This window comes from Equus caballus, chromosome 7 (assembly GCF_041296265.1).
Source record: "Equus caballus isolate H_3958 breed thoroughbred chromosome 7, TB-T2T, whole genome shotgun sequence".
Classification (NCBI taxonomy): Eukaryota; Metazoa; Chordata; class Mammalia; order Perissodactyla; family Equidae; genus Equus; species Equus caballus.
In genome coordinates this window covers 2514587-2521292 of record NC_091690.1, presented here as the reverse complement: position 1 = coordinate 2521292, position 6706 = coordinate 2514587, and positions in this window count along the sequence as shown.

Sequence of the window (6706 nt, the reverse complement as noted above, 5' to 3'; positions counted from 1 at the left end):
CTCTCAGAGTGTTGGGGGCATCTGTGTGTGGGGGCGGGGCGCCTGAGAGCGGAACCTGAGCCACCACGCACACCCGCGTGCCCGTTTCACCGCCAGTTCCCGGGGTACAGACTGCCCAGCCAGCCCCCTCCAGGCGTCAGCCGGGCCTCCCCAGACCCTCATCCTCACCCAGCTCTGATTGGGGGCCACGGGGAACGGGTTTAGTGGTGTGGCTAGGAGCCCGGGGTGGGGGTTCCCATCCCAGCTGGCCCCTCACTTCCTCCGCGTGCGGCCTCAACCAGCCCACTTACCGCTCCGTGAAACGGGTCTAAGTATGTCATTTCTGCTGCTTTCTGTTGGTCCACGACAGCCCCGACACCAGAAAGGGCATGCACACAGGAGCTGGGGGTCCTCGGGCACCACGACCTGCTGGTAGCACGATGGCCTGTGCTGCTACCAGGCCCTTACGCCGCGGTCACCACCGGGCTGTCCCACAGTTCAGTGGAGACCTGACGCAGACCCCGCGGCCCAGGGCTCAGGGACCGGTGTTCGATGGAGGTCCCGCCACTGGGGCAGCATTGATGAAATCGTCGGTCAGTGGTGATCGGCTGGGTCCCCAGCCCCTCTCCTCTCCCAGGAGGTCGGGGAGGCTGAGCGCCCATCCCTCTGTCCCCACCGCCGCCCCAGCCCTGTTAGCACACACGGGGTGGGGGGGTCCTCTCTCCCTGTCACCCGGGAAATGACGGGGTCTCAGGAGCTCTGCGCCAGGAGCCCGACGGAGGGCAAACACGGATTTCTCATCATCTCACGAGGTCGCGGGCACCGCCTCCCGCATGGCCCGCCAGACCCCAGGCCGCTGGCCAGCCCGGCCATTCCCCTCGTCAGCAGCACAGACAGGCTGTAATTTCTTAAAAACAAGAAAAGAAAAAACACCCACAACCGTCCCTGGACACCCTCCCCAACCCCCACCGGCGTTCAGCTCTCCGTTTTTGCTGATTATCTTCACAGCAGACTCTCCGGAAAGAACTGTCAAACCCTCACCGGCCCCCTCTCTCCGCCCTGCCCCTCTGTCCCCCGCACTGTCCTGGCCCAAAGGCGACCTCCCAGGGTCCACACCCGGTGGTCACATCTCAGTCTCCGTCCGACTGGCAGGCGCCCTCCTCCTGGACCCGCGCTGCTCGGCCCCCTCCTCCGTCTCCCCCTCCCTCCACCTGCCCCCTCCCCCCCGGCGGCCCCGTCCGCCCTCAAGGCTCGAACCCCGTCTGCGCCCCAATGACGCCCACGGTCCTGACTCCCGCCCGGGCCTCCTCTGAGCCCCAGACTCGGGGTCCAGCGGCCCCTCGCCGTCTGCACGTAGATGAGGCGCCCCAATCTCAGCACGTTCTTAGAATTCCCCACTTACCCCCCAAAGTGGCTTCTCCCGCAGGAAATGGAAGCGCCGTCCCACTGGGGGCTCCGCCGAAAACAAGGCGGTTTGATCGATTTAAAATCTACCCCGGATCCGCCCACTTCTCTCTCCACTGTCTCCACGTGGTCCCCCAGCATCGCCCCCTGGACAAGCGCAGTGCCCTCCGCCCTGGCCCCCGGGCTCCCGCCCTCGCCCCCACCATGGTCTGACCTCCCCGCAGCTCCCCACCAGAGGGCGCCCGGGAGCCCCTGAGTCAGGCCCGCCCTCCGCCACCCGCAACCCTCCAGGCTCCCACCTTACTCGTGGGAGAAACCCAAGTCCTCACCGTGCCCCCCAGGCCCTGCACGACCTCCTGCGTCCCCTGCCCTCACCTTCCCTCCTCCCTCTCTTGTCCTCGCTCCCTCTGCTCCAGCCACACAGGCCTCCTCGCTACTCCTTCAACATGCCAGGCCCAGTCCTGCCCCAGGGCCTTTGCACCAGCTGTGCCGTCTGCCTGGAACGTTCTTGCCCCAGACACTCACGTGCGAACTTGTTCTCACCTCATTTCCCCCAACAGGGGTAGCCTGGGGTCACTGGAGGTGGGAGAAGTCAGTAGGGGGCTGACAAGGCAGGTGTCCCAGGCCCGGGAGACCCGGTGAGGATGCTGGTCTATAACCCAAAGGCAGCAGGGAGCCGTGGGAGGGTTTCAGGTAGGAGAGAGGCGGGACAGTCTCTGCATTTCCAGCTCTCCCTCTGGCTGCTGTGTGAGAACAGACCGCGGGCAGACTAAGTGAAAAGATGCTCGGCCGCCTTCCAGGAAAGCAACTTAGATGAGGCTGGGGCGCCCCAGACTACCCCTTGGCTGGATTCGTCACCTTTGTCATTTAAACGGGGATGTATAGAATGATCCCTCTAATGTCCCTTTCCCCCCCCCGCATGCTGCGAGCTCCAGGGCACCATCGGGGTCTGCCTTACTCCTGCTGTGTGCCCCGGGACCTGGCATACAGCAGGTGCTCAATAAAAGTCAAAGAATGAATGAGTGAATGAGTGTCTCATGCCCAGAGCCCTGGCTTGGGGACATCTGACACCACAGTGGCTTTCACAGCAAAGCTGCAAAGAGGGCATCGTGGGACCCACTGTACAGACGGGAAGTTGAAACTCAAAGGAAGTGGGGATCTGTCCGCGCCCGAGTCCTCGGCGGGTCATGGAAGGTTGCCAGGGGGAGGTGGCATTCGGGGGACCTGGAAATGTGGGGATGAAGGTCAAGGGTCAGAGGAGGGCACTCCTGTCCGAAGGGCGGATTGTGCGGGGCTTGGGCGTCCTGAGCGGGGCAGGTCTGTGGCGGTGGCTACGACCTCCACGACATCCACCCTGTAGGGTCGCCCTGCCCCTTGAGTGTCGCAGGACCTGCGGCTTGCTCTAGCCAATAGGAAACGGCAAGGGGGATGATACTCTAGCCAATAGGAAACGGCAGAGGGGATGGTGCTCTAGCCAATAGGAAACGGCAGAGGGGATGATGCTCCAGCCAATAGGAAACAGCAAGGGGGATGATGCTCCAGCCAATAGGAAACGTCAAGGGGGATGATGCTCTAGCCAATAGGAAACAACAAGGGGGATGGTGCTCCAGCCAATAGGAAACGGCAGAGGGGATGATGCTCTAGCCAATAGGAAACGGCAAGGGGATGCTGCTCTAGCCAATAGGAAACGGCAGAGGGGATGGTGCTCTAGCCAATAGGAAACGGCAACGGGGATGATGCTCTAGCCAATAGGAAACGGCAGAGGGGATGGTGCTCCAGCCAATAGGAAACGGCAGAGGGGATGCTGTCATTCCCACAACATGCAGGTTCCTTTTTCCCCCTTGTATTTTTTTCAATTATGGTAAAATACATGTAACAAACATTTTTAGGCGTACAGATCAACGCCATGGAGTCCATTCACATAATTTATAAATAAGCATTTAAAGCTGCAATTTTTTCTCCTAAGCCCTGTTTTCACTGCCTCTCACAACTTTTGATACGTTGTATTTTCATCTTCACCGAATTAAAAGTATTTCGCCATGTCTCGCATGATTTCCTCTTTGTTCTAGGTTATGAGGAAGTTGGTGGTTTAATTTCCAAATATTTGGAGATTTTTTTTTTTCACATATCATATCTTTCTGTGATTGATAGCTCGTTTCGTTTGGTTGCGGTCAGAGAGCATCGTTTGGACGGTCTGAATTCTCTCCGGTGTATTAAAGTCCGTTCGACGGCCTCTCTTGGTGACCAGGAGGAGAGAATGCGGTCTATCTTGGCGAGCGGTCCCCGTGAATGCGAAAAGGATGGGGATCCTGCTGCTGTTGGATGGAGAGGGCGGTAAACGTCATCTCAAGCTGGTTGATGGAGCTGCTCAGGTCTTCTGTCTCTTTGCACAGTTTCCTTCGGTGGGAGAACTCTGAGACGACAGCGTTGGCGTCTCCAAGAATAATTGTAAATGTGCCCGTTTCTCCTCCGAGCTCTCCCGCTTTGTGCTTCGAGTCTTTGGATGGTATGCGGTCAGATCATTGATTGGCTGTATGTGGTCAGAGGCACGCACATTCAGGATTGGTGAATTGTCCCCTTTAGCAGAATACGTCCCTTGCTTTGATGTGCATTTTGTCTGATTTTCGTGTGTCCACTCCAGCATTTTTCAAATTAGTGCTTTCCTGGTATGTTTTCTGAATCTTTTTATTCTTAGCCTCTCTATCTTTTTATACTTAAAAGTGGGTGTCTTGCCAATCATGAATCTTCTGTCCTTTTTTTTTTTTTTTGAGGAAGATTAGCCCTGAGCTAACTGCTGCCAATCCTCCTCTTTTTGCTGAGGAAGACTGGCCCTGAGCTAACATCCGTGCCCATCTTCCTCTACTTTATATGTGGGACGCCTGTCACAGCATGGCTTGATAATTGGTGCCATGTCCACACCCGGGATCCGAACCAGTGAACCCCGGGCCACTGAAACGGAACATGCAAACTTAACCACTGCACCACTGGGCCAGCCCCCTTCTCAGTTCTTGTTTGCTGAAAAACCCTGTGTTTCTCCTTCATTTTCAAATGATATTTTCGCTAGGTATAAAATTCCGGATTGACGGTTCCCATCTCCACTCTAAAGATGCTGCTCATCTTGTTAAATTATATGGTTCCAGGTGAGAAGTCAACTCTTTTTCTAGTCTTGGTCCCTCCATAGGCAACGTGTCTTTTTTTTTTTCATGGCTGTCTTCACGAATTTTCTCTTTCTCTTTAGTTTTCTGCATTTGGAATATGAGATGTCTGGGTCTGTGTTCGGGGGGAGGTATTTACTCTGCTGGGTATTTTCTGAGCTTCCTGGATCTGTGATTTGATGTCTTTAATTGGGGGAAATTATTAGCCATTGTCTCTTAAAATATTCTTCTGCCCCTCTCTCTTGCTTCTCCCTCTGGGATTCCTATTCTTTGCGTGTTGGATCACGTGATCCCATCCCACAGCCCTTGGATGCTCCTGGTCTGGACACCCCTCTCCTTCCTGATTGTCTTTCTAGGAGAGAGCAGGCTTCAGGCTCCCTCTCCGGCTCCTGGTGGATAAATTCAGGAATTTTCCATTGCATCCATCTCGACAGCCGACCTTGCCCCGTGGCAGCCTGCCATGGCGAATTGTACCTTCCTCTTTAAATCCATCAAAGTCTTTTCCTATAAATGGTTTGGCGGAAAGAAAAATAGTAATACGTGGACACAGGCAAAATCGGGAGGGTGGTCTGTGAGTGACAGAAGGTGGAGAAAGCCTTCGCTATCCAGCCGCCTCATTTTGCAGCTGGGGAAACTGAGGCACGGAGTGGACCTGGGCCCTCTGCTCGTGGTATAGCGGGGCAGGAGGTGGGGGAGGAGCTGGGTGGTCCTCACAGGGATCCAGGCCCTGGCCCAGCTCAGCGGCTGCTCTGGGGCTGGGCACTGGGGCGGCCCTTGGGGGTCCCGGTCTCCACGAGTGGAGAATGTGGCTGATAAACCAGGCCTCTCGGGGGGGGGGGTGCAGGGGTGACCTGCAGCCCCACACCTGCCCTGCTGGACAGGGCGTCGCTGGGTCTCTCGGACTCTCTTGTTCTGTCTCTGTCTCTGTCTCCGTCTGCGTATCTCTCTCCTCTGTCTGCCTCTGACCATCTCTGTGTCTCTCTGTCCCTCTGTCTCTCTCTATCTCTGCGTGTCTGTCTCTCTCCATCTCTGCTTCTCTCTGTGTCTCTCTGTCTCTCCCTCTCCCCCTCTTTCTCTCTCTCGCTGTCTCTCTGTCTCTCTCCATCTCTGTTTCTCTCCCTCTGCGTCTCTCTCCCTCCCTTTCTCTCTCCCTCTCCGTCTAAAGGCTGCCTCCCACATCTGCCTTCCGCCCAGCCCGGGCTCTGACCCGCCGTCTGCATGCCTCACTCCGACCGCACATCTGTGGGGTAATTGTCTCCTGCGACCACAAGGGACCGAGGCAAATTATAGTTACGGGGCGGGGGCCTCCATGTGGGCGAACCGCGTCCGCTGGCCGGGGCCCCGCCGGCCTCCACCGGGCGACATGGCCGAGGCGTGGCCCCGCTCGGGCCCTGGGAGCCCACGCTGGCCCTCCCCCTCTCCCTCCCCCTCCCCTGCCCGCCCTGCCAGGCCTGCGTCTCTTGTGCCAAGATGAAGATGCCTTTGGGGAAAGTCAGCAGGAAATGCCGGAGTTTGCAAAACCCTGACCCGTTCCTCATTCATTCGTTCATTCATTCAACACACAGATCGCCGGGCGCCAGCTCTGAGCCAGGCGCTGTTCCGGACACCGAGGCCAGAGCGGTGAACGAGACAGACACACACTGGCACTGCCCTGGGGACAAGAAATAAGTAATAACAATAGGAGCAAACAAAGCTGGAAGGGGCTGCAGGGGTGGGGAGGGGACAGTTTTAAACAGGGGGCTCCAAGGGAGCCTCTCTTGGGAGGTGACATCTGACTGAGACCGGAAGGAGGCGAGAGAGGGAGCCGGCCGGGTGGATATTCAGCTCCCCGCCTCACAGGGGTGAGTTCTATTTGCTGTGTGTCCCCGGGCTACTGACTCAACTTCTCTGAGCCTCTGTTTCTCTCTGCCTGTAAAACAGGCCACGCTGGCCTCGCACGGCTCCTGGGAGGAGGAACGAGGATTCCAATAGTCGGTCTAATCCACACGCTTGGGCTTCGTCAGCGATCGTTGGGGTCTGTCGCATGCACGGATCTGTCCCGGGGGATGCAGGTGTCCCAGCAAGGGTTCAGATCCGGGTCCTGTCCTCCAGGGGCCCCAGGGTCGACACGGATGCTCTCGGTCCATGTGGTCAGGGCTGGGGCCTGGGCAGGCGTGGCTCACAGGGCG